The 12,969-nt window shown below is 37.6% G+C and overlaps 1 protein-coding gene across 1 annotated transcript in view; it reads left to right on the top strand.

The window, feature by feature from the left end:
* Window positions 1-12,969, top strand: part of macf1a (microtubule actin crosslinking factor 1a) — a 388,147-nt gene that overhangs the window by 95,619 nt on the left and 279,559 nt on the right. The gene's annotated exons all lie outside the window — the stretch shown is intronic.

Raw genomic sequence — 12,969 nt, 5'->3', positions numbered from 1 at the left:
AAGAATGTACAATGGTTTGAAGGAAAATGACTTTTAACCATTCTTCTGGAGAAAAATCAACATGTTTGCCTTTTCTGGCAGAAGTCAGAACCTTTCTTGGTTTATTGTGCTCTCTACAGTTGAAAATACCCTCTTTGAGCTGCAAAATGCAGTATGAGATAATGTTTATGATTTTTCATTAACGCACATTAATGAGTTAACAGCATTTTGGGTGTTAACTGTGTTTTTAATACAGTTTTGGAGCATCTTGCACAATAAAAAAAGCTTTCTTAATAAGCATAGTTTATTATTAGGCTAATCATGGGCTATATTTGTAAATACAGCTGATGTAAAAGCATTTTTAATGTTTAAGATTTTAGGCTACTGCAGAAAAAATACTGTTTTCATTGTAACCGAATGTGTGTGTTTATTTAACTATTAATGTTATACTAATTTAGGTGACTGACTGCTGGCATAACAATCAAAAACTTTATTACTTTTCATTGCAGTTAATGCACTTTTAAAAGAGACTTTCACTTAGCCAGATTGCTTGTATTTCCACTTATACAAGAAAACAGCTTGTTGCGTTTGTTGCAACGGGGACTGTCGCTGTCCACTCTGGAAATACAACCCGTTTGGTTCACTCCGTAAGCTTACGGTATGTGTGTGCGCGTGCGCGAGTCTGTGTGGTGAGCCATGTGTTAGTGAGTCAACTGTGAAGGCTATTATACTTGACATGCTCACCGGAAGCACGACATGGGCATTTCTCATGTGAGATTGCCAACTGTGCAAACGAATATCAAATGGCAACTTAGAAAAGGTTGGTCAGTTAAATTATGCTGCTGTAAGTAATGTTATTCAGGAATAATTCTCCAGTACCGATAGCATCAGAGGTTATCGATACTTCGGTCTTTTATAATTTAGTACCGACAATGTACAGAGTTTCGGTACCCATCCCTAGCCAACAGTTATTTGATGTATTTGTTGTGGAGTTAATTCAAGCTCTTCAGCAACAATGACTCACACACAATGTCGTTATAAAGTTCGCACACGTAAACAAACACACACGTTTTTGTGACAGGATACAAATTAATATCCACTCCTGTATAGAGATCCGTTATGTTAATGCACAAAATAAACCTGATTTAACGTCCACAATCCGGGATTGAAGCATCTTCTTTTATTATTGTTCTGACATGCGGCTGTGGTGTTGAATTACGAAGCAATTTCACTGCATTTTATGCAAACATGCACTGTTTTAAAAACGTTTTAAACTTGTACAACTCATTCTTGATCACATTTGATGGTGGTTGATGATCACAGAGAGCTGAACTGATCTTTTAATCCCAGTTGCTTTGCGCACGTCCTGTCTTGTTGATATGATTAGATGCCTTATTACGGAGACATGTTAATATGCGGCTGTCAATCAATTCGGTGGGCAGGGAAACCGCACTGCTACGTCACGTTGCAGTGGGCCTGAAAATGGGAGGGATTTGGATCCTATTTTAACGTCAGGAAATTTAAAAAACAGATATTTATTGTGTTTATGTTACCCCATTCTGACAGTGGACACATTATACCTACACACAGTTCTGTCCAAACAGATTTTCAAATAGTTGCATGATCTTGACTAAATGTTTGTCATATCCTAATAAACCACACAATAAAGGAAAGCTTATTTGTTCAGTTTTCAGATGGTGTATACATCTAAATTTCCAGAAATGGACCCTTGTGACAGATTTTGTGGTCACATATACAGATTTAATGGTAGGTAGGAAGTGGTTTTAGAAAGATGTAGTGTAATCTAATTAATTGGTAGATAATAATATATTCATATCTGGATAACTTATTTTTATATTAATATTTAAAGTGAGCAAATATGTTTATATTTGGACATGCAGTTGTCCCCATAAATTTCATTTCTGTTACATATATGGTAAAATTTTATTTAAGTGTAATTAAGAACAAATTGTTTGTATTTCCAAAATATTGTGCTCCTCTTTATTTGATTTGACATCATGTGGATGCTTTAGTTTGTAGTTTGACAACATCAGTGACATTAAATCGCTTAAATCAGTTGTTCGCCATTTTAAAATAGTGACTGCAGGTCCTGAATAATCATACACTGTAAAAAAAAAATCTTGCTGTACTAATGTGTTTTAGTTGAATCTTTTCTAATGACTATTAAGTTCAACTTTGTATAACCTAAAAAAGTTTGTTGAAACCTGATTAACTTATTAATATATGTTAAAGCTGTAAAGTTCTCATGACTTTTTCATATAATTTTTTTTCAGTGTAATGAAATTGTTGGTAAATATATATTTTTTTGGCTATTATTTTGGCAAGTCCAGTTTTTAGATGCAGTGAAGGCGCGAAGACGTTTAGGTATGTTAGCTTGCAGAGGCAGTGACAGAGATAAGCACTCTGCATATCTCCTGTGTGCCAGCTGGGTGTGGCGGCCCCAGATGAGAAACCAACTTCAAAACAGCAACAACACTGCTGGTGGAACGATGCCACCTTAAAGATGTTGTTAAATGGTCCTGTCGTGCCCTCTGTGGGTTTGCCCTTAATTCTGATTAACTGTACAATTCAGTGCTGATTCTGATGCGTTGTTGTTGTATTGATGGATCTCTCTTAAAGTGTGTGTTTTCATTGCTTTCCTCATATATCAATTCCCTCACTGAGTAATTAGGTTGGATTCATACCAAATTAAGATTTCAGTGTCTGATGCATGGCTATTGATACTATAGAAAACAATTAAACCGTGTCAGGTGGCTGGATTTTTAAGTTCTGTTTTAAATGAAATAAAATAACAAAAGAATCCTAAACATACGTGTGTGTGTGTACAGCTTTATGTGGTTTACGGGGACACAAAGTTGTATAATGATATGGAAATGACTTATGCCTCATTCACACTTGCAGTGACTTTGTAGATGCCTGTGGCTCTGGGTGGTGATCTGCTGCAAACTCAGGTCTGTGTTGGTCTACAGCACAGAGAATACAACTGGCATTTGCAGGAGCTGAGAGAGGATCACGTGATCTCTGCTGATGGTTTATGCTTCTGTGTTGGGTGATTGGCATGACCCACGGTGCATACCTTGCGCGTAGCCGTGCATTTATACTTCTTCGCATTGTTTGTGCTGCTCTACAACGACTCTTGCGAAACGCTAGGAGGCAGTGAGGTTTTATGTTCCTCTGTGTCGAGTTTCTTTGTGGGTGTTTTGTTTTTTCTGAATGCTACCTTAATGTTCAAGTAGCTGAAACTCGCTCATTCAGAGGTGGGAACCGGCGGATGTAAAACAACTTTAATTATAAGGTAACCACAAAACGAGCTCCTTCACGGAACTCGAAACTTGTAAACACTCTATCGGGCTCGCGTCTCTCAGCACCGCCCACACTCGACACATCTACAAACCGACCAGTCACAGAGCTTGTGCTACGCATCGTTGCATGCAGTTGTAGGCGTGCAGTTACCTTTTTTATGAGAGGTACTCGTCAGCCACAGTGAGGGCAATGAGACTACGTGAAGGCTGTGCCGGACCATATGCGTGCACTTGAAGCAGAAGTATAAATCAGCATTAATTTAATTGTACTCTATTAAAGTGGTTTACAAAGTCATACGTTGTGTCCCTGTAACTCAAAATGCTTAAAAATCATACTTAGCAAGGTCTTTTAAAATTCAAGGTTTGCCACAGGTTTCCTGTCAGGGTTGGGTTTAGGGGTAGGGGAGTGGTAGGCCAGTATAGTATTATAAGTCGTTTTTACATAAAACACATTACGCCTAAGGAGTGTCCCTGTAAACCATGTATGTGTGTGGGGGGGGATTTTTAAAAAAAAAATTTATATACATATATATGTATGTGTGTGTGTGTGTGTGTGTATATATAGGAGAGTAATAGGAGAGTACAACAAATCACTTTTTTTACAATACTATTTGCTGAAATAATAGAAGAAAAATGTCATGATGGTGTTTAAGACTTTCAGAAAAAGGAAAAAAAATAGTGTGAGATTGATGACGGTAACCAGAGGAGAGATCAACGTCAAATTTACTTTCAGCCCCATATACGCTGCATTACAAACTCCTCGCATAAGTAAAAACGTAATTCGTTTTTTGGAATTTGACTCAAAGATGATATAGTACATACATTTACATTTAGTCATTTAGCAGACGCTTTTATCCAAAGCGACTTACAAACGAGGACAAGGAAGCAAATTACACAACTATAAGAGCAGCAGTGAACAAGTGCTATAGACAAGTTTCAGGTGTGTAAAGTCTAAGATGCAAAGCATTAGAATTTTTTTTTTTTTTTTTTTTTTTGAGAGAGAGTACAGTTAGTGGTATAGCCAGAGAGGCATACATAAATACATAAAAATGTTTATATATTTAAAAATATTAAATATTAAAAACTTTCAAGGGTTTAAGATTATGATGACTGTTAAATGCATCATAATCTTGTGAAAAGGGTCCATAGTTAGAAATCACATATGGCATGAATTGTGAACAATCATATGCCAAAGTCTGGAGCTCTGTCTGCTGAAAATGTGATTTAATCAATGTAAATCATCAGGGTAGTTTCTACAATTACTTAATGTTGCATTGGTTCAGGTACACGATGATGATGTACAATATTACATTTTTGCTTTGTAATAGCAGTATACTGTGTAACTCTACAATATAATAACCTTGTCTCTTAGTGGTAGTTGCTCTCACTTAAGGTTCCACAAGCAAGTGGTTGCTGTCTCTATAATGACAGGATAGTTAGAGTAATTATGGCTGTAGAGATTGTGGTGGGAAGGTCCATTGTTCTAGTCTTGTGATATGCATATGGGTGTGCTTGTGTTCTGTGTAGGAGTTCCCATCGGTCTCCTGAGTCTTTCTCATCTTCATACAGCAACTCTGTTTCTCCCCTACTGACTCAAACTAGACATCCGTGATAGTGACTCCTCACGCAAACATTTCATCTTTCCGCCAGTCCTCCCATGCTTTAGCTCAGGGGCTTTGGTTTCAAAACCTGTCATTTCCTTCTCAGACCAGCCTTTGTTGTTTTAGATTTATTTTTGAAAACTATACATCAGTGCTGCGTAGTTGGTTTTGATTTAGGTTTGTTGAATGCTTTAACATTCCATATTTACTTAAGTGCACACTGCTCCTAATCTTATTCCAGTTTAGCTCAGCTAAGTTTATTTTCGCTTAAACTGATCAGATAAAATAATTTTTAATAGATCACCTTATGACTGTTATCTTGGGTGTATTGTAGCTGATGTATTTAAAGACCTTTCAAGGCTAATTTCATATCGGTTTTCGTCAATAAAAACATGTTTACAACACCACAACACACCTTTGACCTTCTGGCTTACACAATAATATTCTGTATCTAAAACAAAACTACTTATAAAACCATCAACTGATACTGGTTGATGTTTACTGCTGATCTACAAATAACTGCAACTATTTTATTATGGTGTGTGTTTGTGTTTCATTTAGTTCCTACACTGTAAAAAGTGAATAGTTACTTGAAGTGAGTAAACCGATTTACTTAAAAACAATGTACACTACCTGACAAAAGTTTTGTCACTTATCCAAGTTTTAGGAACAACAAATAATAAGACTTCAAGTTGATCATTTGGTATCAGAAGTGGCTTATATGAAAGGCAAAGGCCTCCAGATTACGCTCATTTTACCAAATAAAACATGATCATGGCTTGATTTTTAATTGTTAAATTAGGACAGTAAGGTCTGACTTTGCTTAGACAAAGGTCTTGTCACTTAACAGAAATATTGTACAGTATAGAATATAAAGTCATGGTGCAGTGGAAAAAGAATGAATATTGTGTATGACTCCCATGAGCTTGGAGGACTGCATCTATACATCTCTGCAATGACTCAAATCACTTATTAATAAAGTCATCTGGAACGGCAAAGGAAGTGTTCCTGAAGGACTCCCAGAGCTCATCAAGATTCTTTAGATTCATCTTCAATGCCTCCTCCTTTATCTTACCCCAGACATGCTCAATAATGTTCATGTCTGGTGACTGGGCTGGTCAGTCCTGGAGCACCTTGGCTTTCTTTGCTTTCAGGAAATTTGATATGTAAGCTGAAGTATGAGAAGGAGTGCTATCCTGCTGAATAATTTGTTATGTAATGGGCAGCACAATTGTCTTGATACCTCAGGCTGTTGATGACAGATAGTGTAAGTAAACTCATTGTAACTTGGAGCTGTTACATTTATTTTTATAAAAATGCCAACTTTACTCACTTTTTTAAAAATAAAGTCAACTAATCACTTTTTACAATGTGCTGCTCTTACTGTATATGATCATTGTTATTTTCTTGGCGCTTGATTTGTCATCAAATTCTAATATAACATTTGATTTGTTTGCTTTCACACTTACTCAAGAAATTGTGTGACTCATGTCTAACAATAAAATGTTGTGCACGGTTGCCAGGGAGATGCTTTGTAGTTGATAAGGTACACTGTGTGGTTTTCGCTTCAGGAAAAAAAAACCCAAGCAAGAGTAAAATTGACACAGATTGCACCTTCAGCCTGAATTGAAATGTCACGACTGAGCCTGAGCTAAGTGGCATTGCTCAGCCACTGATGCATAGATAGAGAAGTCAATCTAGATACACTTTAAGAAATGTTGGCTTCCACACAATCAATTTGTTTTGGGATAACATGAAGAAATTAAGTTAACTTGTATGTTTTTACAAACTTAAGTTGATTGAACCTAAAACAATTAAGTTTTCCCCCAAAACAACTCAAGAATTGTGTTCTTTCAGCTCATTTTAAACATGTAGTTTAAACAGCAAGTGTCGTTTTTTGAGTGTAGTAAAGCACCTTTATTTTGAAGACCAAAAATTATGGTGATCTATCACCAATCTATCATTCTCTTTCTTGCCAGGTAGAATGTAAAGATAGCAGCTTTATCTAGGGTATGATATGACATGTTAGGGCTGCACAATATATTGTTTCCGCATTGATATCGCAAAGTGCACATCCACAATAGTCACAGCAAGATATGCAGTGTTGAGTTTGGCTTACAGTTGAGCAGGACCCACACATCAGAACATGAGATTTGTGTAATCGCTGCAGAATTGAACCATAATAGTGTTAAAGTTACTTTTAGTAAAGATTCATTTCATTGAATTATTCATATGATGAAGACTAAAATGATGATTATTTTGATTTATAAAATTATGATTATAAAATGATGACTAAAATGATGATTATGGAATAATTGATTATTCAATTTCTCTGCCTGAATACTGTTAGACTCCACAGAAATCCATAAGCCATGGTTTATTTCACTTTAATATTTGCTCCATTTTATTTATGACCAGTTTGTTGATTATATGTAGATAATAAATGATATAAAATTTATTTAGATCAAAATGATATATTCACTCCCCAGCCACAGCCATATCACCCTGCAGCCCAAGACCGGTTACTCACTGAAGCTAAGCAGGGCTGAGCCTGGTCAGTACCTGGATGGGAGACCACATGGGAAAACTAGCTTGCTGTTGGAAGTGGTGTTAATGAGGCCAGCAGGGAGCACTCAACCTGTGGTCTGTGTGAGTCTTAATACCCCAGTATAGTGAAGGGGACACTATACTGTCAGTGGGCTCCGTCTTTCGGATGAGACATTAAACCGAGGTCATGACTCTCTGTGGTCATTAAAAATCCCATGACACTTCTCGTAAAAGAGTAGGGATGTAACCCCGGTGTCCTGGCCAAAGTCCCTTCATCGGCTCTTACGATCATGGCCTCCCAATCATCCCCATCCACCGAATTGGCTCTATCACTGTCAATAGCTGGTGTGTGGTGAGCGCACTGGCGCTGTTGTCCTGTGGCTGCAGTCGCATCTTCCAAGTGAATGCTGCACGGTGGTGGTGGTGTGGAGAGACCCCCCTCATGATTGTGAAGCGCTTTGGGTATATGGCCATACAAAATTAATGTGCTATGTAAATAAACATTACATTACATAAAATTATCCCAATCATTCTAAATGAATGACTTTCCAAATAGAGGTATTTACATGAAATTGTATTCATATCACAATATATATTGCAGAAAAAAATAAATAATGTCAGATTTTTCCAATGTCATGCAGCCTTAATACGTGTCATCACAAAACATAAGCAGCATCTGTGCATTGTTTATTTCAAATAATTTTTGAACTTGTAGATTATGATCAAAATATCATCCAACTTGATATTTTAGTAAACGCATAAACTAATCTCGATTTAAATATGCTGCCTCTATCCCAGCATCAACCAATGGATGGAACAAAGGTTGTATTTCATTCATTCATTCATTGTCCTTCGGCTTAGTTCATTATTTTTCAGTGGTCGACAAAGCAGAATGAACCACCAACTATTACAGTGTATGTTTTACACAGCGGATGCCATTGCAGCCACAACCCAGCACTGGGAAACACCCATACACTCTTACATTCACACATGCACTTGTACACTACGGCCAATTTAGTTAATCCAATTCACCTATATCGCATGTCTTTTGATTGTGGGGGAAACCGGAGCACCCAAAAGAACTTGGGGAAAACATGCAAACCCCACACAGAAATGCCAACTGGCCCAGCCGGGGCTCGAACCAGCAACCTTATTGCTGTGGGACGACAGTGCTAACCACTGAGCCTTCGTGCCGCCAAGGTTTTTTTACTTATTTATTTTTAAAAGTCTGTTTCACGCAATTGTACATCGCAGTATAGAAGTTAACATTACATCTAGCTGTTACATCATGACTCTTCTCGAAGCAGCGTGGGAAAGATTTTATCACTCTCGCTGGACCATCCTATTAAATCAAATGCAAATATTCCCTGCCAGTATTGTTGTGCCTTTGGGAGATGATGTTGTTTACCAGATATAGTCAGAGATAACGGCAGTAGGAAATGTCTGTCATGATATCATGGCGATATACAGTTGAAGTCAGAATTATTAGCCCCCCTGAATTATTAGCCCCCCTGTTTATTTTTTCCCCAATTTCTGTTTAACAGAGAGATTTTTTCAACACATTTCTAAACATAATAGTTTCAATAACTCATTTCTAATAACTGATTTATTTTAGCTTTGCTATGAAGACAGTAAATATTATTTGACTAGATATTTTTCAAGACACTTCTTTACAGCTTAAAGTGACATTTAAAGGCTTAACTAGCGTAATTAGGTAGGCAGGTTAGGGTAATTAGGCAAGTTATTGTATAATGATGGTTTGTTCTGTAGACTATCGGAAAAAATATAGCTTAAAGAGCCCATATTATACATGAAATAGGGTCATATTTAGGTTGTAAGGGTCTCCAACAACAGTCTAATATGCATGCAAGGTCATAAAACACTTTGATGGTCTTATAATCTGCATTTATTTTTACCTAATTATCCCAACGACTCCCATATGAATCGTTCAGCGATTCATTTGTTCCCAACCCCCTCCTCAGCGCGAAGCTAATCTGCGCTGATTGGACCGATGACAGCCTGCTGCGATTGGTCGACAGTGACAGGCTTCAGCACGAGACAGAGTGAAATGCCCAGCTGGTAATCAACTATATAAAAGTAGTCACAGTGCACACGCGCTTCATAGTGTAAGGCTTTTTTCACACACACACACAACCCTCCTCAGAAGAACTGGGGAGATCGACGCGAGTCTCTCTCTCTCCCTCTCCCTCTCTCTCTCTCTCTCACACACACACACAACGCTCCTCAGAAGAACTAGGGAAAGCGACGCGAGTCTCTCTCTCTCTCTCTCTCTCTCTCTCTCTCTCACTCACACACACACACACAACGCTCCTCAGAAAAACTAGGGAAAGCGACGCGAGTCTCTCTCTCTCTCTCTCTCTCTCACACACACACAACGCTCCTCAGAAGAACTAGGGAAAGCGACGCGAGTCTCTCTCTCTCTCTCTCTCTCACACACACACACACACACACACACAACGCTCCTCAGAAGAACTAGGGAAAGCGACGCGAGTCTCTCTCTCTCTCTCTCTCTCTCTCTCTCTCACACACACACACACACACACACAACGCTCCTCAGAAGAACTAGGGAAAGCGACGCGAGTCTCTCTCTCTCTCTCTCTCTCTCTCTCACACACACACACACACACACACACACACACACACACAACGCTCCTCAGAAGAACTAGGGAAAGCGACGCGAGTCTCTCTCTCTCTCTCTCTCTCTCTCTCTCTCACACACACACACACACAACGCTCCTCAGAAGAACTAGGGAAAGTGACACGAGTCTCCTGTCTCCTAGCTTACGATCGATCGCCATAGCAACGACAAACGCCTTTAACGTTAAATCCGTAAACAAAGCGGCACGCGTCGCGTTTTTAACGTGGCTTACATGTGATAAGAGAATATAAAGAGTAACCGCGTGTACTGTACCAGGTTAACAACTCATCTTTGGGTAGAGACTGTCAATATTATCCATCTGAGCACAGCGTGACTTCATTCGACCGGCGGCGTCTGTGTGTGTGTGTCTAGTGTTTTTTCTGTGTTAGTAGGCGGGGCCGCAGGTTTCAAATCTCCCTGGTTTGCGTGCTTAACTACTAGCTAGGCTTGTGTTTCGTGGCTGCGTCATAGCGAAACACCTAATGACTCGTTATCAAGACGACTCGTTTGAAGCACTATGAGTCGACTCTTTTATAGATGAATCAATAGTTTTAAACACTGTACACTTACAGATTTAAGCCTTAGCTGGATATTTCACTTCACTTAGAGCTGTGTTACACACTACATGGAAGGGGATTTTCAAAAATCCATAATATGGGCTCTTTAAAGGGGCTAAAAATTTTGACCTTAAAATAATTTTGAAAAAAAATTAAAAACTGCTTTTATTCTAGCCAAAATAAAACAAATAAGACTTTCTCCAGGAGAAAAAATATTATCAGATATACTGTGAAAATTTCTTTGTTAAACATCATTTGGGAAATAATTAAAAAAGAAAAGAAAATTCAAAGGGGGGCTAATAATTCTGACTTCAACTGTGTATAGTATGTCTCATAAGTAGATTCAGCTCTCGAAAAGAATGCATCAGTAATACAGAGACAGCTGCATAATTCTAGATCTCTTTTTACTTTCTGTAGTGAGTAATTGACTGTAGTTTGCAAATTGATTGTCATCATATTAGGGCTGCACAATATATCGCTTCAGCATCGATATCGCAATGTGCACATCCGCAATAATCACATCGCAGGATCTCGAATGTTGAGTTGGGATTGTGTAGTTTAGGATAATATACAGGTATATTGTTATGTTGGAATTATATAGCCACAGTTCAAAATACACAACATTTGTGGAGTTACTGTAGAGTTTAACCTTAATGGAGTTAAAAGGTTATTGTTTGGCTTTTTTTTTTTTATTTATTATTTTTTTTATTTCTGTACCTGAATACAATTTGACTATACCCTGAAGACAATAAAGCACTGTTTATTTCACTCTTTGAGTTGCATATTACATTTCATGCATGATTTGTTCCCCTACAAAATCATGCTAATTGATTGAAAGTGTATAAATTGTTTCCAAATAGGGCTATTTAAATGAATCTGGTGAAATTGTATTTATATCTCAATATGTATCACAGAAATACAAATATTACAATGTCTGATTTTTCTAATATCATGCAGCCCTACATCATATCCACAGGGCTTGCCCTTATGGCTTAAAACTAAAATATTAACAATATCTCAATCACAACTCAATCATGCTTGCCAAATGAACAACTATTCACATTTAATTTATGTAATTTTAATGTAATAAGTGAGTAAATAATTAAACAAATGGGCAAATAAGAAAATGTATTAGGGATCAAATAAATAAACTAGCCCTTCAGCCATTCACACTTTTCAAGCATAATATCATAAATCACAATACCAGACTGATGATAGGAAGAGCAAGAGGAAAAAAAGTTATTAAATATTGAGTAAATAAAATACTGACTAAATAAAATATTAAAACATGAAATTCATGAGAGAATATATGCTAAACATTGGTGGTTTCTTATATTGTAAATGCAAAAAAGCACCTTGCATTGGCCTCCTGAAGGCTTTCTTGTAAACATCTCTATCTCTCTTTCTCCATGTGTATGTGTGTGTGTGTGAACTCTCATACTCATGGACATTTGTTTGTTCTGTACTGGTTGTTGATCAGATGAATGGATGCTGGGGCCCCATGCTTCTCATTGAGTTTCTTTCTAATGGCCTCAATGTCTCACTTAATTCCCTCTAGGTCTGCACAATATTAGAAACAGCTGCTATTGCAATACTTTATTTTTCTGCGATTAAATATTGCTTGGTTTTGTTTCTAGTCCAAATATTTAAATTTAGTATCACTTTATTTTGATGGTCACTTTAACGCATTTTGTTGAATTTAAGTTGAATTGCATCTACATGCCAACTAATTCTCATTAGATTATAAGTAGACTGTTAGGCTGGGCTTAGGGTTAGGGTTAGTGTAAGTTGACATGTACTACTACTTCAAAGTTTCTTATAGTCAGTTAAATGTCTGTTGAGGGAGCAGTATCAACAGATATTAAGCAGTGAGTCTACTAATACTCATATGAGAAGTACAGTTGAAGTCAGAATTATTGGCTCCACTGAATTATTAGCCCCCCTGTTTATTTTTTTCCCCAATTTCTGATTAGTCCCTTTATTAATCTGGGGTCGCCACAGCGGAATTAACCGCCAACTTATCCAGCATATATGTTTTTCGCAGCGGATGCCCTTCCAGCTGCAACCCATTCTTTGGAAACATCCATACACACTCATACACTACGGACAATTTACGTAGCATACCTAATTCACCTGTACCGCATGTCTTTGGACTGTGCAACATGCAAACTCCACACAGAAATGCCAACTGACCCAGTTGAGGCTCGAACCAGCGACCTTCTTGCTGTGAGGCGGCAGCACTATCTACTGCTCCTCTGCATCGCCCATTTGTTAAACATCATTTGGGAAATAAATAAAAAAAG

The sequence above is a fragment of the Danio aesculapii genome, chromosome 19 (assembly GCF_903798145.1).
Source record: "Danio aesculapii chromosome 19, fDanAes4.1, whole genome shotgun sequence".
Classification (NCBI taxonomy): domain Eukaryota; kingdom Metazoa; phylum Chordata; class Actinopteri; order Cypriniformes; family Danionidae; genus Danio; species Danio aesculapii.
This window is presented reverse-complemented; position numbering and strand designations above follow the sequence as displayed.